The 24019-nt window shown below is 50.7% G+C and overlaps 1 protein-coding gene across 3 annotated transcripts in view; it reads left to right on the plus strand.

The window, feature by feature from the left end:
• The window catches only part of LOC119966330 (polypeptide N-acetylgalactosaminyltransferase 15-like), an 84511-nt gene that overhangs the window by 22139 nt on the left and 38353 nt on the right, over positions 1 to 24019 (plus strand). The gene's annotated exons all lie outside the window — the stretch shown is intronic.

Here is a 24019-nt window from a genome sequence, read left to right on the forward strand (position 1 = left end):
TTTCAAAATAAATTTAAATTAAATAAACAAACATAGTCATCGTCCGCCCCCCCCCCACCTTTTCCCTCCCCCCCCCCCCCCCCCCCCCCCCCCCGGTTGCTGCTGCTACTGTCCCCGTACCCTATCGTTGAGCCAGAAAGTTGAGAAAAGGTTGCCACCGCCTAAAGAACCCTTGTACCGACCCTCTCAGGGCGAATTTGACCTTCTCTAGCTTAATGAAACCCGTCATGTCATTGATCCAGGTCTCCACGCTTGGGGGCCTCGCATCCTTCCATTGTAGCAAGATCCTTCGCCGGGCTACTAGGGACGCAAAGGCCAGCACACCGGCCTCTTTCGCCTCCTGCACTCCCGGCTCCACCCCAACCCCAAAAATCGCGAGTCCCCATCCTGGCTTGACCCTGGATCCCACCACCCTCGACACTGTCCTCGCCACCCCCTTCCAGAACTCCTCCAGTGCCGGGCATGCCCAGAACATATGGGCATGGTTCGCTGGACTCCCCGAACACCTGACACACCTGTCTTCACCCCCAAAGAACCTACTCATCCTTGTCCCAGTCATGTGGGCCCGGTGCAGCACCTTGAATTGGATGAGGCTAAGCCGCGCACACGAGGAGGAAGAATTAACCGTCTCCAGGGCATCAGCCCATGTCCCGTCTTCGATCTGTTCCCCCAGTTCTCCCTCCCACTTAGCTTTCAGCTCCTCTACTGACGCCTCCTCCGCCTCCTGCATAACCTTGTAGATATCAGATATCTTCCCCTCTCCGACCCAGACCCCCGAAAGCACCCTGTCGCTCACCCCCCTCGCGGGAAGCGAAGGGAATCCCTCCACCTGCCGCCTAGCAAATGCCTTTACCTGCAGATACCTGAACATGTTCCCCGGGGGGAGCCCAAATTTCTCCTCCAACTCCCCCAGGCTCGCAAACCTCCCATCAATAAACAGGTCCCTCAGCTGTCTGATGCCCGCTCTGTACCAACCCTGAAATCCCCCATCAATGTTCCCCGGGACGAACCTATGGTTCCCCCTTAACGGAGCCTCCATCGAGCCCCCCACTTCTCCCCTATGTCGCCTCCACTGCCCCCAAATCTTGAGGGTAGCCGCCACCACCGGACTCGTGGTATACCTCGTAGGAGGGAGCGGCCACGGCGCCGTTACCAGGGCCCCCAGGCTTGTATCTCCACAGGACGCCCTCTCCATCCGTTTCCATGCTGCCCCCTCCCCCTCCATTACCCACTTGCGCACCATCGACACATTGGCCGCCCAATAATACCCCGAGAGATGGGTAACGCCAGCCCCCCCCCCCCCCCCATCTCGACCCCGCTCCAAGAAGACCCTCTTCACCCTCGGGGTCCCATGCGCCCAAACAAAGCTCATGATGCTGCTAGTAACCCTTCTAAAAAAGGCCCTAGGGATAAAGATGGGCAAACACTGAAAAAGGAACAAGAAACTCGGGAGAACCGTCATTTTGACGGACTGCACTCTACCCGCCAACGATAGCGGCACCATGTCCCACCTTTTAAATTCCTCCTCCATCTGCTCCACCAGCCTGGTAAAATTAAGCTTATGGAGAGTCCCCCAACTCCTGTCCACCTGCACCCCCAGGTATCTGAAACTCTTCACTGCCCTCTTAAATGGGAGTCTCCCGATTCCCTCCTCCTGATCACCCGGGTGTACTACAAATACCTCACTCTTGCCTAAATTTAACTTATAGCCCGAGAAGCCCCCAAATTCCGCTAACAGCTCCATCAGCCCCGGCATTCCCCCTTCTGGATCCGCCACATACAACAGCAGGTCGTCCGCATACAGCGATACACGATGTTCCTCCCCACCCCGCACCAGACCCCTCCATCTCCCTGACTCCCTCAACGCCATAGCCAAAGGTTCAATCGCCAGTGCAAAGAGCAAGGGGGACAGGGGGCACCCCTGCCTGGTCCCACGGTAGAGCCTAAAGTACTCCGATCTCCTTTCATTGGTAACTACACTTGCCATCGGAGCCGCGTAGAGCAGCCTCACCCATTTGATGAATCCCTCCCCGAATCCGAACCGCTCCAGCACCTCCCACAGGTACCCCCACTCAACTCTATCAAACGCTTTCTCCGCATCCAGCGCCACCACTATCTCCGCCTCCCCCTCCACTGCCGGCATCATAATAACATTTAGCAGTCTCCGCACATTCGTGTTGAGCTGCCGTCCCTTGACAAATCCTGTCTGATCCTCGTGTATCACCCCTGGCACACAGTCCTCTATCCTGGTGGCCAGGATCTTCGCCAGCAACTTAGCGTCAACATTGAGGAGTGAGATAGGCCTGTATGATCCACACTGCAAGGGGTCCTTATCCCGCTTTAGGATCAGAGAGATCAGTGCCCGCGACATCGTCGGGGGCAAAGCCCCCCCCCCCCTCCCATGCCTCATTGAAAGCTCGCACCAACAGGGGGCCCACCAGATCCGCATACTTTTTATAAAATTCCACCGGGAACCCGTCCGGCCCCGGCGCCTTACCTGGCTGCATTTGTCCAATCCCCCTGACTAGCTCCTCCAACTCTATCGGCACCCCCAGCCCCTCTACCAGCTCCTCTTGAACCCTTGGGAACCATAGCCTGTTCATGAAGCTCTCCATCCCCACTCTCCCCATCGGAGGTTCTGACCAGTACAGTTCCTCGTAGAAGTCCCTAAAGACCCCATTTACTTCTGTCCCCTTCTGCACTACATTCCCACCCCTATCCGTCACTCCACCAATTTCTCTAGCCGCATCTCGCCTGCGGAGCTGATGCGCCAACATCCTGCTCGCCTTCTCCCCATACTCATATACCGTGCCCTGCGACCTCCTCCACTGTGTCTCCGCCTTTCTGGCGGTCAACAAGTCAAATTTGGCCTGCAAACTGCGCCGTTCCCCCAGCAGCCCCTCCTCCGGTGCCTCCGCGTATCTCCTGTCCACATCCAGGAGCTCCCCCACCAGTCTCTCCCTCTCCTTCCTCTCCCTCCTTTCCCTATGGGCCCGGATGGAGATCAGCTCCCCCCCGGATCACTGCTTTCAGAGCCTCCCAGACCATCCCCACCCGGACCTCCCCCGTATCATTGGTATCAAGATACCCCTCAATACTTCCCCGGACCCTCCTACACACCTCCTCATCAGCCAGCAGCCCCACATCCAAGCGCCAGAGCGGGCGCTGGTCCCGCGCCTCCCCTATCTCCAGATCAACCCAGTGCGGAGCATGGTCTGAAATCGCTATGGCCGAATACTCTGCACCCTGCACCTTCGGGATCAATCCCCTGCTCAGGATGAAAAAATCTATTCGGGAATAGACCCTATGGACATGGGAGAAAAAGGAATACTCCCGCGCTCTCGGCCTCCCAAACCTCCAGGGATCCACCCCTCCTATCTGGTCCATAAACCCCCTCAGCACTCTGGCCGCCGCCGGTCTCCTACCCGTCCTTGAACTGGACCGGTCCAGTGGGGGATCCAGCACTGTGTTAAAGTCTCCCCCCATGATCAGGCCCCCTGCCTCCAGGTCCGGAATGCGACCCAACAAGCGCCTCATTAAGCCGGCATCATCCCAATTCGGGGCATATACATTAACCAGCACCACCTTCTCTCCCTGCAGCCTACCCTTCACCATAATATATCTGCCCTCCTTGTCCGACACCACCTCAGCCGCCTCGAATGCCACCCTCTTCGCCACCAGGATCGCCACCCCCCGGTTCTTCGCGTCCAATCCTGAGTGAAAAACCTGCCCCACCCACCCCTTCCTCAGACGAACCTGGTCCGCCACCTTCAAGTGGGTCTCCTGGAGCATAGCCACGTCCGCCTTCAGCCCCTTCAGCAGAGAAAATACCCTGGTTCTCTTAACCGGCCCATTCAGCCCCCTCACGTTCCAGGTAATCAGCCGAATCAGAGAGCAACCTGCCCCTCTCCCCCGCCGGCTAGCCATAGCTTATCGACTGCTCACCCCAGGCCAGCTCGCCCCGCCTGACCCGTTCCCCATGGCGATAACGCCTCTCCTCTACCCGCCCGGCCCACGCCAGCTCCTTCCTGGCCATTCCAGCAGCAACCCGGTATCCCCCCCCACCCCCCCAGGCTAGGACCCCACCTAGCCGCGACATACCCTCCATGGTACTTCCGTGAGTCAGCTGACTTCTGCTGACCCGGCAGCTCCTGCCAAAACCCATCTCCTCCCGGCATGGGGTCATCCCCCTCTTGCCACACCTCCTTGGCACCGCTTCAGTGCGGGAAAGAAAACCAGTAGAGGCCACGCCCCCACCTCCAGCTCCGCCCCCCCCGCCCCGCAGCGCGGACAACCAGAGGAAAGCCCGCGCTTTCACACTGCCACACCCCACCCTTCCGACGCAGCTCCTCAAAATCCAGTTTCACCCCAACCCCCGGCCCCGTACAGAAGAGAACATATAAAGCACATACCCCCAACGTCCCCACATACCCCACACCCATACCCAACAGACAAATCCACCCGGAAACAGAGCAAAAAGAAAAGCAGCATAAAAAAAAAACACGTGTCAAAATTGAAGAACAGCAACAGCGAAAACAGCAACGGCCATAGTGTGTCCCCAGATCCTAGTTCGAGTCCAGTTTCTCCGCCTGTACAAAGGCCCACGCCTCCTCCGGGGACTCGAAGTAGTGGTGCCGGTCCTTATATGTCACCCACAGACGCGCAGGCTGTAGCATTCCAAATCTGACCTCCTTGGCATGCAGCACCGCCTTCGTCCGGTTGAACCCGGCCCTCCGCTTTGCCACCTCCGCACTCCAGTCCTGGTAGATTCGCACTACCGAATTCTCCCACTTGCTGCTCCTCTCTTTCTTGGCCCAGCGCAGCACACACTCCCGGTCACTAAATCGATGGAACCGCACCAGCACCACCCGCGGGGGTTCATTTGCCTTAGGCCTCCTGGCCAGCACTCTGTGAGCTCCCTCAAGCTCCAGGGGCAAATGGAAGGACCCCGCTCCCATCAACGAGCTCAACATCGTGGTCATGTACAACGGGAGATCCGACCCCTCCAGCCCCTCCGCCAGGCCCAGGATCCTCAAATTCTTTCGCCTCGTGCGAACGTCCAGCTCCTCCAAGCGGTCTTGCCACTTTTTGTGAAGTGCCTCGTGCAACTCCACTTTCTCCATGAGGACCACGGCCTCCTCCTCCCGCTCAGTGGCCTGCTGCTGCAACTCCCGGATAGACACCTCCTGGGCCGCCTGAGCTCCAAGCAGCTTGTTGGTAGTCGCATTCAGTGAGTCCAGCAACTCAGCCTTCAGCTCCGCAAAACAACGCAGAAGAGCAGCTTGCTGCTCCTGCGCCCACTTCCACCAGTCCTCGGGTGTTCCGCCGGCCGCCATTTTGTCCTCCTTCTCCCGCTTTTCTTGGGGAGCTGCTGCAGCTTTTTCCTTTGCCCCACTCCGGGTGAGCATCATAAATTATGGGGAATGCTCCTCTAGACACCTTCCCCCACCGGGATTCATCGAGACAGCGCCGTTTGGGGCCTTCAAATCGGCCCAAAAGTCCTTAAGTAGCGGGAGCTGCGGTGCTGCAAAGCCGGTTTTCTGACCGCTCCACTCCTAGTCCAGGCCATCCACCGGTGGAGAATCTGAGAAGGAGTGTTCCCACACGGGGAAAAGTCCAAACAGCACCACTACGAGCCCTTAAAAGAGCCCCAAAGTCCGAAAATAGTGGGAGCCACTGAACGTGCGGCTTAGCTCCGCATCACCTCTACCGGAAGTCCGTCTCCGCTTCTTCAATGGCCTTGGTGAGATCTTTTCACAGTTCTTCCCTCTGCTGCTAGAATTCAGCTTTCATAAAGGCCCTCAGGTCAGCTTGAGACCTATAAGCTGGCCCTTCCCCCGCTAGCATGCTTGCAGAGGCTTTTGTTTGTTGCTGTTCAGACAAATCTTGCACTGTTTCTGAGGGTCTGATAACCAAGAAACATCCTATTCCTGGGGGAAAATACTCCTTGAACATTCACCCACGCCTTTTCATCGAAATTCCAACCCGTGCTGCCCAAAAAAGAGCTCTTTTCTGCAACCTTAGGCAGGAGCTGCCTCTGTGTGCTCACTCACTTCATGATGCACACCGGAAGTCTACAGGAACATTTTCAAACGAAAGCCTACATAATGAGGCTAGGCTGAGAGCCCAGACATTTAGTAAGCTTGTTGAAACCAGCCCAGAGAAAACATTGTTTGATTGCCAACTTAGGCTCTCTGATCTCTGCTGTCAATTTGACAATGTTTGTTTATGCAAAGTTAAGTGGTTTTAAGGGTTTGTGTTTTTTTTTGTTATTGATACATTAAAGATTATGCATAATTGATAGTTTCATCAAAGTTTTGGATGAATTACTTTTCTGAAAATGTTTTTTTTTACACACGTACAGTCATCGTAGGGTTCATTGGTCCTAGACTGTATAATGGGTCAATAGACTTGGAATTGACATAGTTTGGCATAGAGCGTATGAGGGGCCACGGGGTGGGTGGAAGGGCAGAGCTTGGCATAGGTGGGATGAGGGGCCAGAGGAGGTTGGTGTGGTGCATGAGCTGGCATGGATGGGGCTTGGAGAATGCAGCGAGTGAGGGCTGGAGGGCCTTTGTGTGTTTTCATTTTAACTGGGATGAAGTCCCACTGCACCAAGGCAAGCCTTTTAAACAGCCCATCTCCACACCCAGCAGTCCCTGTAGATGCCTCGAAACTTCTTCCCAGGTCGGCTTGCCCGACTCCAGCCCACACCCATTATCTTCCTGAGCCCCCACTCTCGGCAATAAGGATTCTGCCTTTATATTTACTTTCTCCCTAGGCAGGAGGTCTAAGCTGGAATTTTTCCCGACTCCCACTTTCCACCTCAGAGATGACAATCCAGGCCCTTAAGGAAGGAATTTCAAAGCTTAAGGCCATGGCAGTGAAGGCACGGCTATCTATAGTGGAATAATTAAAACCAGGCCAGAATTGGAAGAGTGCAGATACTTCATAAGGTAGTGAATCTGGAGGAGGTTATGGAAATAAGGAGGGCAGGTCCATGGAAAAATTTGAAAGTAAGGATGAGAATTTTAAAATTGAAACTTTACTAGGCCCAGAGCCAGAATAGGTTAGCAAACACATGGGTGATGGGTGAATAAAGCTTGGTGTGAGTTAGCACAGCAGCAGAGTTTTGGATGATACCAATTTAACGGAATTTGGAAGGAAGGCCAGAAGTGTATTGGAATAGTCGAGCCGAGAAGTAAGAAAAGCATGGATGAGGGTTCAGCTGCACATACAATGAGACAGGTGTGAAGCGAGGTGATGTTAGAGAGGTGGAATGGCTTTAGTGATGGTTCTGATATGTGGTCAGACGCTCATCATGGGGTCCAATAGGATATCAGGTTTGTGAATTATATACCTTAATGCTGCTCTGTGCTGAATATCCAAAGCTGACTAACTGGACTAAACTAAGGTTTGAACCATCTAATAATCATATGCATCATGCAAACCACAATATTCAGCAGTCATGCAATAAACTAGGTGGTAGGAAATTCTGCAACAACCGCACTTGGGTTATTCAATGGTACATTTGGCTCCAGAAGCAGTTTTGCGCATTGTTGTATATATCAGGAATGAACAGAGATGTCATCCAAAGTCTGATTTGATGTCAAGTAGGAAAAATTGAATGTATTAGTATTGTTGGTTAGGTATAGTTTGCCACCAGAGTTGATATCTGGCAAGCTATTCTTATCACCATCTAAGTGTTAATTAAGCTTTTAATATTTTGTAAATAGCAACCAGGATAGCTAACACTAGAATATCTATAAATGAAGTCTAACATGTTCCAACTGGCCTCTTTGGAATATTTTGGAAATTTGGTTTCACGAGTTACATTTCTCCTGCAATCAGTAGCATGTAGCAGTGATGTGAGACAGCGTCCTGCTGATAATCATCGGCATTACTCAGAATTTTATGCAGTCAATTTGGCAACTTTGTTCCTTATTTATTTTGCATCTTTCTATTAATACAACAAGAAAAACTCATTGCGTTGATACAAAAATACTCTTTAACTCACCTATACAATTGGCTCAGTTCATTGGTAGTAAATGGCGCTTAATTACATAATTTGCTCAATAGGAATACAGGCCTCAATGTAAACTGGCAGCTAAACGGCTTGTTAAAATAATTACAGCTGTTTTCTAGCCAACGACATGACAGCACTACAATATAAAACCTAGGTTAGTGCAAAACAGTCACCAATTTGGGGATTAATTTTGACTTGTGGCATTCCAACAGTAAGATAGAGTTGGCACTGGCTTTCAATTTGTCAGTGCTATGGAAAATTTTGCAAAATCTTTGCAATTCGGTTTACTAATTCTTCACAAGCATGGGCATCCTTGAAATCTTTGGCCGGGATTTCGTGGCCCTGTCGGCCACCGGGATCTTACAGTCCCACCAAAATTGAATGGATTTTTGGCTGGCCTGGCCCATTCCCCGCGGCACGGCTGGAGAATCTCGGCCTTGGTCTTTTAAAGCCACTCAAGCCTAATCTGCTTGTCATTCTAATGATATATTTTTTAAATATTCTTCTTTTACAAAGTCTTCTCATTTGATGAATACAACCTTTTGCATTGTTTAAAAAACATAAAGCTATGAGAGCTTTTCAAAATGGCTGCAGGTTATTAGAATTTAGCAGAAGCACAGCTGGTTTTAGGCACCGATAACAGCACAACTATGGGTGGTCCCCGAGGTAACTTTACTGTTAGACACTGTCAGCTATTAAATGTGAAATTGAGCTTAAGTGTTCATTTATAAAGAGTCTGAACTTCAGAAGTGACAGGTATTGTGACGATGAAATGTATTAATGATAGTCACAGTGCATGTACATTGAATAATGTTCAGTAAAATTCATAGTGATGCCTTTACTCCAATTTTATGAGACGAAAATGACTTTCAGTAGTGCAAATAGACTTAAGTTAGAGCAGTTCCGAAATCTGCCTGACCAAAAAACAGAAATCTTATAATGCACAATACAATAGAATGGAGGGTACTAATGTTAATTATATTGATCACTGGGATTATAAAACAAACATTAGCATGTGATTTCACATTTAACGGATTAAAATAAATAATAGTGAGAGAGAAACTTGGCACAAGTGTTAATCATTTGCATAATAATGTCAGCAAAAATCATTTCTAGAAAATACTTCTAAAACTTTTGGGAACTTGGTGGTCCCTGTGATATCAGAACATGGAATTGTGTGAGAAATTTGATAGACCTTTCGTTTAAGAGAGACTTGCTAGGAGTTGCTCAGGAATTTTAATAATTAAGGTAGCTATAGCGTCAATTGTAAAAGGTCTTTGGAGAGGACAGGTTTGGTAAACCTTTTCTCATTCTAGAATTATCCAAATCTCAAACAATTCTGTTTCTACTCAATGTCTCAATGATTTTCTGAGGTAACTTATTCCACTTGAATATACTTAGCTGGTTGTGTAGTTCTGTGTTGCACTAACTGGTGTTGATCAATCTACAGCCTCTGTAGCAGTGGTGGGCAACCTGTGGAACCATTTTGTTGATTGTTTCCAACGCGCAAAGTTGCCACATTCCGCTGGTTTCCATCTGTGTAACTTTTTTTCCTACTGGTATTTAAAAAAAATTATTTAATGGGATGTGGGGCAGAATTTGTTGTCCATCCCTAATTCTCCTCGAACTGAGTGGCAGTTAAGAGTCAACCACATTGCTTTGGATCGGAAGTCACATGTAGATCAGACCACGTAAGGATGGCAGATGGTTTTCATAATAATCGTTTCATGGTCATCATTAGACTGAGAATTCCAGATTTTTATTGAATTTAAATTTCACCGTCTGCCATGGCGGGGATTTGAACCCAAGCCCCCAGAGCAGTGCTCTGAGTCTCTGGATTATTAATCCAGTGATAATATCACTACGCCACACCTTGTACACACAACATTGACTGTGAGAGCTGTATGCTTCCTCCTCACCCAATCAAGTGTAAATATTTATTTTGTTTTTACCACTTGATGTTGATGTCAGTTTTATGAATATATAAAGCAATTCCCATATTCGGTGTGGATTAAATGTATTCAATCTTATTCAAGGGTCTTGGTTAGTGAACATACTGGATTTCAATCTTACGACCCACTGAGATGAAGGAGGACCACTCACGCAGCCCACGCACTAGCCTAGGTTGCCCACCACTGCTCTGCGGGTTTGTTCAGCATCAGTCATAAATTATTCAACAGATGCTGTTGTGGTCATCGGGTCCAAGATTTAACAATGACAATAAGCAGTTTAGTATCCAGGCGCCAGAGACCATAACCTGCAATTGCTATTATATAACCGCACTGACAACTAGCAATTGTATAGCCAGGAACTGCAATTTTATGAGTAATAAAACTGGTGTGCTTCCTCTCTGCTTATTGTATTCCTCAAAATAACTGTAGAGCTTGTTTGCCAACAGCTTGCTCTCTTGTACAGACTAAGGGATCAGTTGGTATCTGATGTGTTGTATTACGGGGCAAGCAACGAGACAGTGTTTAATCACAGCAGTGATTTATTTAACTAAGAAGAACTATATACACCGAACAGTACAACTTCGGCACAGATCTTGTTCCCAGGACTGCCAGGCTAACTGACCAAATCCCAACAGCCAGATCCACGCCTAAACACCTGATAGGCTAAGGTTCACGCTGTCTGTCCCCATGGGCTCAGGGCCTGTCACGTGGCTCACAAAATACTGCCCCTTAAAAAGGGCCACGGTACCATATGATATATACTTGTTCAGGGAATCGACGTGAGGGGAGAGTCTGCAGTATTGCTGTCTTCGTGCACCACATGTACAGTGCACTTATTTTATCCATTTAAAGTCGGTATGAGTGGTTAACTGAGATCTCACATATTAGAAACCAAAATAGAAACAAATTTGCTTTTAGCTTGCTGACATTTCTCAGCTTTTAAACAAAAGATCATTTCAGGGATGTGGGCATCACTGGCTGGGCCAGCATTTATTGCCCATCCCCAACTGCCCTCCATTTAAGAGAGCTTTTGAGAGTCAACCACATTGCTGTGGATCTGGAGTCACATGTAAGCCAGATAAGGATGTCAGATTTCATTCCCTAAAGAACATTTGTGAACCAGATGGGTTTTCGTGACAATGTTTCATGGTCATCGATAAATTTTTAATTCCAGATTTTTATTGAATTCAAATTTCACCATCTGGATTTGAACCTAGTACCCAGATCTTGCCCTGGATTACTAGTCTAGTGACAAAACATTACGCCACCGCCTCCCCCTTTGGGGATTAATTTGAGAAATAATTGACGAGAAAGAAAAGTAGCAAAGAAGGGCTTCTAGGGATGTCAGATGGCACTATATACAGGCAGTGCTCTATGCTGTCCATCATTTCTAAAGGCCTGGTCACATCTACCTGACAAACCCTGTACTACAGGCACAATTCAGTGGACTCAAGTTAAATTCTGCTGAACGGTGTGTTTAACAGGGCTTTTCTTGGCAGCTGCTTCACCAAGAAACATCCCGCTATCCAAATGCTCTCTGCTGTTTTTCTTTGGCTTTGGGGAGATTCGCTCTGCTGACGCCACACTTAGAGATATTTCAGTTTGCTAGCAGTAAAGGCTTCTCGTAGATCGAGGTGTCATTTTGTGCTGCAGCCCTGAACTCACCTCCCCATCGCCTTTCAGACACCCCCCTGCTTTTTTGACCCCCCGCCCCCGTCACCATCCCAACCTTGTGGAGGCTCCCAGGAAACCCCCCTCACCTCCCCTCTACCTGACAAGCCCCCCCCCCCTCCCCCCAGGGCCCAACCCTTGGCAGTGCCAAACTGGCATCTGAGCACCCTGGCACTGCCAGCCTCACACCCTTGCAGTGCCACCCAGGTACCCTGGAACTGCGAGGGTGCCTGGATAGCATTGTCTGGGTGCCAGGGGTAGTGCCAGGGTGCCACCTTTCCATGGACCCAACCACCCAGGTGTCTTCAATGGCCTGGGAGACCCTCCAAGGTGCTGTTATGGCTGGTCCACATTTGTGTGGACCAGTACTAAATGGCACCCTGCCGAGGTCTCCCAGGCATCACCGGGTGAGTCCTGGGCAGCAGGTTATTTAAATATGCAGATCTGGATCACGCCCAGCACAGACCCCGATTTGGGGCGAGTGAGCAATTCAACCGTTGTGCCTTGATTTGCATGAAATATTCATCTATTTCAGATTGTGCTATAGAGAGCAATTCACAGAACCTCTATAAATTGTTTATCAACTAACCTGAAAAAACCTGATGTTTCCTTTAAGTAGCACCGGTAGGGAATCCTTCCTGCTGCTGAACACATGTTCAGCTGTGCAAGGTTACCGTTTCCAACAACCTAACTGTGTGAGTTGATGTTCTCAATGTAAAAATCAAAAAGGAGGAGCACCTGCCAGTGGAACAAGACCTGAGAGTTGCCCTGTCATCAGTTCCTCCCCAGATCAAGAGATTCTGCTCACACCTATCTTCAACCCGAACAAAAAAATGACTCATCCTGTCCTTGGTGAGGTATTCCCTAAACACTACCTTGAGCTCTATCAAGCTCTACCTTGCACAGGATGACATCGCGTTCACCCTGCGGAGGGGCTCACTCCACACCTCCTCCTCCAAAATGGGTCCCAGCTCCTCCTCTCACCTGGCCTTCCTTCACTTCCTGCACCGAATCCTGCTCTTCCCCCAAGATCCGTCCATATATCCAGGACGTGCTGCTCTCTTCCGACCCCGCACAGGAGAGCATCCTCTTGAATAAAGTGGACAGCGGCACTACCAGGAATGCTGGAAATGTCCACCAAACAAAGTCCCGTACCTGAAAGTACCTGAAAGTACCTGAATTTATGCCCCTCCCCCTCCCCACCACATGTCCTGCTTTCTTCTTCAGCTCCTCCAAGCTGGCAAACCTCTCCTCCAGAAACAAATCGTTCACCCTCTCCACCCCCTTATTTTCCCGCCCCTCAATTTCGGCAGCTCAAACAAACGATTCCTACAGATAGGGGCTCACCTTAACACTGCCGTCAATTTAAAATGCTGACGGAGTTGCCACCATATTTTCAAAGTGGAGACAACCACCAGGTTCGAAGAATATTTTGCTGCAGCAAACGGCAGAGACACCGTCGCTAGTCCACCAAGCTAGACCCTTTGCATGAGCCCAACTCGATTCACACCCACGTAACTTCCTGGTCCCCAAACTACACCAACACCTCCTCCGCATTGGCCGCCCAGTAATAAAACATCAAATTCTGCAGTCCCGCCCCGCACCATCTGCCTATTCTTCTGTAGGATCTCCCTCCGAATCCGTGGAGTTCTCCCTGTCCAGATGACAACCGTTATGAGCCGCTCCATCCCCCGAAAAAACAACTTAGGTTGAATTGGGAGATATTTAAATAAAAACAAGAATTGCGGCAAGATATTCATTTTAATGGGTTGAACCCGGCCCACCAGTGACAACGGAAGCCTGTCGCACCTCTATGATCTACCCTGACCCTACTCGCCAGGCTAGTATGAAGCCACGCCCAATCCCAAGCCACCTGAAACACAGATACCGGAAACTAGCCCCAGCCAGACGGAAATGCAGCCCCCCCTCAACCCAGCTCCTCCCTCAAAGGGCTAACCACAAAATATTCACTATTCCCAACATGTAGTTTGTACCCCGTAAAGGAACCAAACCTCTTCAATAAACCCATGATTACCCCATGACTTGCCCCGGATCCCTTACATACAGCAAAAGGTCACCCGCACACAGAGGCACCCTGTGCTCTTCCCCCCGCCCCCCCCCCCACAATCCCTCCCACTAAGCCAAGGCCCTCAAAGCAATAGCCAATGGCTTGATCGCCAACACAAACAAAAGAGGAGATTTAGGACATCCTGCCTCATTCCACCTATGCAGCCTAAATGACCCCAAACATGTGGTGTTAGTGCGGACACTAGCAAACAGAGCTCGTATAACACCCATGACACAAACCCAGAACCCAGCCAAAACGTCTCCAGAACCTCAAAAGGTAGCTCCATTCAACCCTATCAAATATGTTTTCTGCGTCTAGAGACATAATATGTCCGGTTCTGGCCCCGCCGCCGGTCTAAGAACTGATGGAACCATCAATTCACAGACACGTGTTTCCGACATGAATCTAGGCTTTAAGCGACTTACTTCAAAGCCAGCCTGTTACCCGTTGATGAACTCTTAGTGAACTCTGGCTGATTCTGGACAAGGGTATTTATACAGCTGCACTAGGGGGAGGAGTTGTGGGCGGAGCCAAGGGTGGAGCCCAGTACAAGTTCCTGAGTACTCCCAGAGCTACTCCCCCTAGTGGTAGGATAGCGCTACTGTGCTTACAAAGACAGTGTGAATTATCATATATACATATATATATTACATTCACCACATTCACCCCCTGCAAAAAAATCAAGTCCGGCGGGGGTGGTGGCCTACAACGTCAGTCTGTCCGGTGGTCGAATTGTCCGTTGTGATCTGCGGAGCACCGGGGTTGCAGCCTCTTGCGGTGGCTGGATGGGTGTTGTGTGCTGGGGTACAATGGCGGACTCCAGGGAGGGTTGTATCCGAGTTTCATACTCTCCTGGTTCGACCGGGGACTGGGGGCGTGGGTGCGTGGAACTGGTGAAGCGAGCTCGCGGGCTCGGGAGCACGAGGGGGCGGCAGCATGGGGTGTAGGGTGAGCGGTCCTTCTGTGGGGGTAGAGGGGGTGCTGGATCCGGCGGGTGCCAGATCCCGGAGGGATACCGTGTCGTGACGGCCGTCAGGGAACTCGACGAATGCGTACTGGGGGTTGGAGTGGAGCAACGCACCTTTTCAACAAGGGGGTCGGTTTTGTGCGCCCTGACGTGTTTCCTCAAAAGTACGGGACCCGGCGTCCTCAGCCATGCCGGAAGTGAGACCCCCGTGGTAGTGCCCCTGGAAAAAATGAAGAGCCGCTCGTGAGGGGTCTGATTGGTCACTGTGCATAGGAGGGACCTAATAGCGTGGAGCACGTCTGGGAGGACTTCCTGCCACTGGGAGACTTGGAGCTTTCTAGACTGGAGGGTCAGTAGGACGGTCTTCCAGACCATCGCGTTCTCCCTTTCCACCTGCCCGTTCCCCCTGGGGTTGGAGCTGGTAGTCCTGCTCGAGGCAATGCCCTTGTTGAGCAGGTACTGACGCAGCTCGTCGCTCATGAAGGACGAACCCCGGTCGCTGTGTACGTAGCTGGGGAAACCAAACAGAGTGAAGATGCTATGCAGGGCCCTAATGACTGTGTGGGAGGTCATGTCGGGGCATGGGATAGCGAATGGGAAACGGGAGAACTCGTCTACGACGTTTAAAAAGTAAATGTTCTTGTTAGTTGAGGGGAGTGGCCCTTTGAAATCAATCGCGAGACGTTCAAAGGGCCTAGAAGCCTTGACCAGGTGGGCCCTGTCTGGTCTATAGAAGTGCGGTCTGCACTCCGCACAGATCGGGCAGTCCCTCGTGACCGCTTTTACCTCCTCTTTGGAGAAAGGCAGGTTTCGGGCCCTGATGTAGTGGGCGAGCCGGGTGACCCCTGGGTGGCAGAGGTCATTGTGGATGACTTTTAATCGATTGATCTGCGCGCTGGCGCATGTCCCGCGGGATAGGGCATCCGGAGGCTCGTTGAGCTCTCCCGGGTCGATATTTTATATCGTAATTGTAGGTGGAGAGTTCGATCCTCCACCTCAGAATTTTGTCATTTTTTATTTTGCCCCTTTGCGAGTTGTCGAACATGAAGGGAACCGATCTTTGGTCGGTGATGAGGGTGAACCTCCTACCTGCGAGGTAGTGCCTCCAGTGACGGATAGCCTCCACAATGGCTTGTGCTTCTTTCTCGACTGAAAAGTGTCGGAGAGGGTACGGGAGAAAAATGCAACTGGTCTCCCTGCCTGATTTAACGTGGCTGCAAGAGCTACCTCTGAGGCGTCGCTCCCTACCTGAAATGGGATGGATTCATCCACCGCCCGCATGACCACTTTGGCGATGTCCTCCTTGATGCCGTCGAAGGCCTGGCGTACCTCGGCTGACAGGGGAAATCGTGTGGCCCTAAAGAGTGGGCGGGCTTTGTCCGCATATTGAGGGACCCATTGAGCGTAGTAGGAAAAGAAGCCCAAGCACCGTTTGAGGGCCTTGGGGCAATGGGGGAGGGGGAGTTCTAAGAGGGGGCGCATACGGTCCGGGTCTGGGCCCAGGACTCCGTTTTCCACGACATAGCCAAGGATGGCTAGTCTGGTTGTGCGGAAAACGCATTTTTCCCTGTTGTATGTGAGGTTCAGTTTCTGTGCCGTCTGGAGAAAACGGTGGAGGTTGGCGTCGTGGTCCTGCTGGTCATAGCCGCAGATGGTGACATTGTCCAAGTACAGAAACGTGGCCCGCAGCCCGTACTAGTCCACCATTCAGTCCATTGCTCGTTGGAACAGCGAAACTCCGTTAGTGACGCCGAAGGGGACCCAGAGGAAATGGAAGAGGCGGCCATCGGCCTCGAATGCCGTGTAGTGCCGGTCCTCCGCGCGGATTGGGAGCTGGTGGTATGCAGACTTCAGATCCACCGTGGGAAAGAGCCGGTACTGGGCGATATGGTTTACCATGTCTGCAATCCTGGGGAGGGGATACGCGTCGAGGAGCGTAAATCTATTTATGGTCTGACTGTAGTTAACCACCCTACGGAATTTTCCCCCGTCTTAACGACCACCATCTGAGCTCTCCAGGGACTATTGCTGGCCTCTATAACCCCCTCACTGAGTAGCCTTCGGACCTCTGCTCTGACAAATACCCTATCCTGCCGGCTATACAGCCTGCTACGAGTGGCTACGGGTTTACAGTCCTTTGTGAGATTGGCGAAGAGAGGAGGGGGGGGAATTCGCAGCGTAGCGAGGCTGCAGATCGTGAGTGGGGGCAGGGGCCCTCCGAAGCTGAGGGTGAGGCTCTTGAGGTTGCATTGGAAGTCTAGGCCTAATAAGAGTGGCGCGCAGAGTTCGGGCAAAACGTAGAGTTTGAATTTCGAGTAGCTAGCGCCTCGGATTGTGAGTGTCGCGGCGATGCGCCCCTGGATCTGGACCGAATGGGAGCCTGAAGCGAGCGAGATAGTTTGCTGTACGGGGAAAACGGGGAGCGAACAGCGTCTTAGCAGGTCTGGATGTATGAAGCTCTCCGTGCTCCCAGAGTCGAAGAGGCATGGCGTTTTGTTCCCGTTGATATGGACCTCTGCCATCGAGTTTCATAGATTCTTTGGTCGTGATTGGTCCAGAGTGACTGCATTGAGTTGCGGGTAGTCGGCGGCTCGATCAGCTGTGCTGGAGTGGCCCCGTGATGACTGCCCTCTGAGTTCATAGTCAAATTCAAATTCTTCCGCAGAGTCGTCCGAGCTCGGAGATGCCGATCGGGCCCGTGGATCGCACGTGGCGGGCGGCGAGGAAGATGGCGTCCAAGATGGCGGCCCCCATGAGTCGCACGTGGCCGGCCGCGTGGTGGCGGTTTTCCAAGATGGCGGCCCCCATGGATCGCACGTGGCTGGAGGGGACGGAGTCGGGGCATAGGCCGCAGCGTTTCGGGCCCCACGGGCCTGCGAGTGAGGGGAGCGATTACTTCGAGTCGCTGGGGAGTTGGAAGCTGGGGCCCTTTTAGCGAGGCACACTCTTGCGTAATGGGTGCTGGTTCTGGCCGCAGAAATGGCAGGCTGGAGCAGCGTAGTGGCTGGCTGGCGCAGCATAGTGGCTGGCTGGGGAAGCATGGTGGCTGGGCGGCCGCGTAGCACAGGCCTGAGGGAGTCGCTGGTCGGGGGCCCATGATTGGGTCGCGGGGTCCACGGGGAACGAGTTAAGGCTGCGGAAGGAGATCTCCATCGTGGTAGCAGCTTCCACAGTCGTTTCTAAGTCCTGGGCCCCCTTTTCCAGCAGTCGTTTTCGCACATAGTTAGACCTGAGGCCCGCTACAAAAACATCGCGTACAGCAACTTCCCTGTGTTTAGCCGCGGTAACCGCTTGGTAATTACAGTCATTGGACAAATTATTGAGTTCCCTTAGAAATTCCGCGAGTGATTCTGTAGGCCGCTGGCGGCGAGTCATGAACACATGGCGAGCGTAAACTTCATTAATAGGCCTTACATAAATTTTATCGAGAACTGCTAGCGCCGCAGTATATGAACTGGCCGAGTTTAGTTGCATAGAGATTCTGTGGCTCACCCTCACGTACAGTAGACTTAGCTTCTGATCCTCTGTCGTTTCAGCTGTGCTCGCTTCTGCCAGGTAGGCCTTGAAGCACCGGATCCAGTGGGAGAAGATTTCTTTAGCCTCTGCATCCTGCGGGTCGAGTTCCAGGCGTCCAGGCTTGATCATAATTGATCTTTACTGTTCTTAAGTCGACTAAATTGATGGAACCATCAATTCACCAGATACGCGTTTCCGATATGAATCTAGGCTTTAATCGACTTACTTCAGAGCCAGCCTGTTACCAGTTGATGAACTCTTAGTGAACTCAGGCTGACTCTGGACAAGGGTATTTATACAGCTGCACTAGGGGGAGGAGTCATGGGTGGAGCCCAGTACAAGTTCCTGAGTACTCCCAGAGCTACTCCCCCTAGTGGTAGGATAGCGCTACTGCGCTTACAAAGACAGTGTGAATTATCATATATATATATATATATATCATATATATATATATATTTACATCACCAGAAGAACTACGTTGAGTAATTGCCTCATTTTGATGACAGCTTTCTGCCCTTCACAAAGCTTAAGTGATTTTCCCCTGCTATCTCCGGGATCCAGGGCTCCAACCTCAACACTAAGGCCTTAGCCGAAAGCTTCACATCCATATTGAGCAGCGAAATCAGGTTGTACAACCCACACTCTGTGGGGTCTTTATTCTTCTTCAGGAGGAGGGAGATGGGCAGTTGCCCCAGCATCTCCGGGAGAGAACCTCATGCCAGTGAATCGTTCAACATCCCCAACACGAATTGGGCCAGCTGATCCATGATCTTATAAAATTGTACTGGGAACCCGTCTGGCCCCAGCACCTTCCCAATCTGCATCTTTCCTAAAGCCATGTAAACCTCCTCCAACCCCAGTGGCATCTCCAACTCCTCACACAATTCCTCCCCCATCTGGGGACTTTAAACTTTTTAAGAACTCCACTATCCCCTGCTCGTCCTTTGGCGGCTCCGACTTATAACGCCTCTCATAGAATGTCCGAAACACCCCATTCACCTTTTCTGGGCAGACCCCAACCCACCCTCCCGGCTCAATCACAATCCCCCTAGCAGCCTCCTGTTGCCGTAACTGATGAGCAAAAAGGCAGCTGGCCTTCTCCCCGTACTCATACACCATCCCCTTTAAGCGCCACAGCTGGCGTACCTCAAGGCCCGTGGACGTCAGGTCAAACTGCATTTGCAGCTTCTTCCTGCATGCCCAAAACTCCAGCAGTGGGTCACTCGCATACTCCTGATCTATGCTCAGAATCTCGTCCACCAGTTCCTGGCCTCACTGTCTATGTATGCCTTGTACAAGATGCTCTCCCCTCTAATCACCACCTTTAACACCTCTCACAAAATAGAAGGCGAGACCATCCCATTCTCATTCAATTCAATGTACTCCTTTAAGGCCCTAGAAACTTCCCGCAAAACCCGATATCAGATGACATTCCCACATCCAGCCTCCAGCCCATTAGCTGCGCATGATCCGCCTCCAACTTCAAGTTCACCAATTGCGGTGTGTGATCAGAAATAACCATCACCAAGGCAGCACGCACCTTGCTGGGAGCCACTTTTCGTGCATCTTGCTCTTACATGACATCACCAGATGTCCGACAATAGGAAACACTTTTAAGTTGTGTACATTTTCAATAAAAATTATTGGGCGGGAACCCCCCCCCCCCCAGGGTGGCCCACCATTGGTTGACAGTCCACCATTGGTCCACGGGGGGTTAACAGGGTTTCCCATTGTTCGCACCCTCCAACGTCAGGGACTCACAGCGAGGGCTCGCTGCCTACAGGACCAGGCAACCCACTGGCAGGAAAGCCTGGAAAATCCCACTCATTGCAAATGGTGATAAGGCTTTCATTGTAAACTTCTTCATCAATGAAAATTACATTAAATAGTGTCCTGACATGTTTTTAGGAGGTTTTAGAGACAAAAGGCTTTGCTCGAGGGCAGCTCAGTTGGAGAAAACAAGAGGTGTGCCTCAAAAATGTTTATTGTATAAAGATTTGCCGTGATGTAAAAAAGGTTGGGGACCGCTGCTGGATTGTATTATATACCTTACATTTACCATTAGCCTTCCTTTTCTGTCTCATTTTAACCTCTATTACCGCAAAATAGCATTTATGTTTGGGTCACATGAAATGAAATGAAAATCGCTTATTATCACAAGAAGGCTTCAATGAAGTTGCTGTGAAAAGCCCCTAGTCGCCACATTCCGGCGCCTGTTCATGGAGGCTGGTACGGGAATTAAACCGTGCTGCTGGCCTGCCTTGGTCTGCTTTCAAAGCCAGCGATTTAGCTGTGTGCTAACATTGGACACTATTTTAGTGAGGTTAGTAGTGTGGACATTAATGAGTACACTGGTAATATGGAGAGTAGACAGACTGTGACTTCAGCCAGCATGTCAAGCTGATTTAACTCCAACACTGCCCTATTCAACCTCAACACTGCAGCGTCTCACCAAGCCCACCTCCAACAAGCTTCCCAGTGCCTCGGTCATTCCCATCTGAGAGCAGGACACGTCCCACAGAACCTCATTAAGGTCAGCCTGGTTCAGGGTGACATTCTCCAGCGAGGTGGATGTGTCGAGACCCTCAGCCATGGCCATCACCGACTGCATGACGCCTTGGACACCTTCACTAATGGTGCCGGCGTTGTGCATGAGACTCACCACTGCAGTCATCACCCTAGCGGTGTTGGCCTCAGTGCCACACATTGCCAGCGACATCTCCTGTGCTTGTAATCTCTGGGACTCCTCCAAGCAGCTATGGGCCTGCTGGAGTGTCGTTGATATCTCCCTCAGAATGTCCCGGCTGTATCCTAACGTCTCCATCTGCTCCAGGATGACCTCTTCCATAGGCACGGCGGCAGGCAGGGACCCAGCTGGGTCCTGGGATCCAGCAGACCTCCGACTGTCTCGCTTGGGGGTCTCGAGCACAGTCAAGTAATGTAAAGGCCAACACAGGCTGTGGAAATCCTAGGTTGTGTTTCTGCAGCCTTTTATATAGTCTTCCAAATTCCATTATATAGTCTTCAATGGAGAAATCCTCTATTTTCCAGAACCTATCAAAATCCGACCATGCTTCATACGCACTAAACAAGTCATCCTTCTTATAAATCTTATCCATATAACATAATAGAGTCTCCAGACCTTCTTCTGAGTCTAACTCTTCCAATTCCAGCTCTGAAAACACTTTGCTTCGGATTTTACTGTCATAAGTTAGAGAAAGAGCCAATGCCATACCTTGTTTTCTCTTTCCCAATGCGGTTACCTTAGTCCACATAGCTACTGCAGTTCTCCATTGGTCGTACGATCCCCTTTCAGAAAATAAGGGGGGATAGTCATATCCAGCCATCTTTATCCTAGGTTCAGCCATATATCCTTTTTTTTCTTCCCACTCACTCCTTGGTTTGGTCTGGAAACCATCCTCTGCATCCATTTGTTCGATGTTTAGCTGCTGCTGCAAAAGAGTCAAAGGTTCTGCTCCTTTTCCACAAACACCTTTAATTTACTTCAACAGACTCTGCACAAAACTCTGTCATCACATCATCTGACACAAAGGCCACCTGAAGCCCCTTTACATATCAGTGTCAATTATTGGATACTTAACATAAATGAGACAACTAATTGGATTGTCTCTTAACCCATTACTTAACACCAGGGCCCACTCCTTGAATGAGGATTCTTATGTCCGACCCACCTGGGCCCTCTCCCGGCTATTCTGGGAGAGCTTTTCCTGAGGAGACACAGAGAGTGCGTCATTAGCCACATGCACGGTTCACAGTGATGGGGGGTGGTGACGAAAGGATTGGGGGTTTGAAGGAAGGAGCAGTCGAGGGAGGTTTGGGGGTTGCATGGAGAATTGGGGGTGGATGTTCGCGTGGGGGGCAGAAAGGTCTGTATGGGAGAGCGCGCACGCACAAGAGCGAGTGAGAGCGAGCGCGAGCACAAGAGCAAGAGCGAGCACAAGAGCAAGAGCGAGCGTGCGCAAGAGCGAGCGCACGCAACAGTACGCGCAAGAGCGCGCACGCAAGAGTGAGAGAGTGCATCCGCACAAGAGCGAGAGAGCGCGATGTAGGTTGTTGACCTTTTAGCGGCATTGGAGGCCAATCCTCCTGGTCACACTCCCGGCGCTCACAGCTGCCGCCACCTCATTCCAGGCAGCACTGGCTGCCCTTTGGCTGACCCTCTGGGACCCTCGGGGGAACAGGACATCTCTCCCGGCTTCCACTGTGTCTAGGAACCTCCCAGATCTGCATCCCCGAATCTTGGGGCCAGTCTCTTGGGCGCCATTGTTGCGAGCTGGCTGGGGTTGGCTGAGCAAGTGCAGTTTAAGTGCTACTTGACCTTGTTAGCAGGGCCTGGCGAGCACAGTGCCGATGAATCGCTGGCAAACCTTCATTTGCAGCGAGAAGCTCATAGGATCTCATTAAGTGGACCAATTAATGTTGAATAGCATTGCCAGCCTCGCTGGGACGAACACCGGGAAGCTTGCGGCAGTTCCCGCTCGCTACCACACTTCAAAATGTTTTTGGAGAATCGTGCCCTTGTTTAAAAACAATTTAATATGTGATTTAAAGTGACGAATAGGCAATGATATTGAAAAGGGCAGGTAAATAGCCTCCTTTACTACAGTAATTTCTATGATTCTTTACGGTTCATCTATGTGCATACAGTTGTTCCACTAGTAGAAAGCTGTTCTTGTACTAAAGCTACAACTTTAATCTCAGAGTGTATACCACACAATATATTCTGTTGGCTTTCAAAGTATCTGTCAATGTGATAAGCTTGAATATGTCAGGTGATTTGAAAACAAACCAATATTTAAATTTAGCGCTCTGAGGATGTGAATTATTGAAGTCCTAAGGTTATCATGTTCCATAACATTTTGAGATCAGACTCCGAGCACAAAGCTTCATAACATTAAAATTTATGCCTAGAAAACCTGGTGGACTATATTCCCAATGTGTGTCACCATATAAAAGTTTAAAAATGTATCCCTAAAGGTTTAATGCCTCCTAATTATCTCTAAGTGTAGTTGTCTCTAATTAACCCATTCAACTCAGTGGTGGTAATTCTCAGAAAATGGCCAGAGATAAATTGCAGAATAAAGAATAGACAATTTTCTTTTCACTTTGAAGAGCTGAAATGTGTTTTCAAGCAGCCACACGGCAATAATATGCTCAAGAAAGAAAATAAATCTCACAAAAATATCAATATTAGTAAAAACAAAAAACTGTTTCATTGTTTGAAAAAAGGCACCCATAGGGAAAACTATAACAAAAACTGATTGGCCGGGATTCTCCGCCCCTGTCCCATTGAAACCGGCCCCCCCGGCGATTCTCCGGATCTCGACGGGCCGAGTGCCCGCCGACTTTGGCCGAGTCCCGCGGAGTGGGTCACATATGGTCCCACACGGCGAGACCTGGAAGTTCTGTCTGCGGGGGCTGTCCTGGTGGGCGGGGGCCTCCACTGTGGCCAGGCCCGTGATCGGGGCCTACCAATCAGTGGGCGGGCTGGTTCCATGAGGGCCTATGTTCCTCCGCACCGGGCCCGTCTAGGGCTCCACCATATTGCCCGGGGACCGGCGTGGAGACGAGAACACACGCACATGCGCAGCACACCGGCTGGAGCAGCGGAGACCAGTCCAGCGCCGACCTAGCCCCCTAAGAAGGGGTGCATACCTGACAATTGAGGGCCGTTGACGCCGGAGTAGTTCACGCCGCTTTTCATGCAGGCGTCAGAACTTGGCCACGGGATTGGAGAATCCCGGCCCTTATATTCCCCATTTGTAATATTCTTATTTTACCATCTCATATTCAGCTGC

The sequence above is a fragment of the Scyliorhinus canicula genome, chromosome 5 (assembly GCF_902713615.1).
Source record: "Scyliorhinus canicula chromosome 5, sScyCan1.1, whole genome shotgun sequence".
Taxonomy (NCBI): domain Eukaryota; kingdom Metazoa; phylum Chordata; class Chondrichthyes; order Carcharhiniformes; family Scyliorhinidae; genus Scyliorhinus; species Scyliorhinus canicula.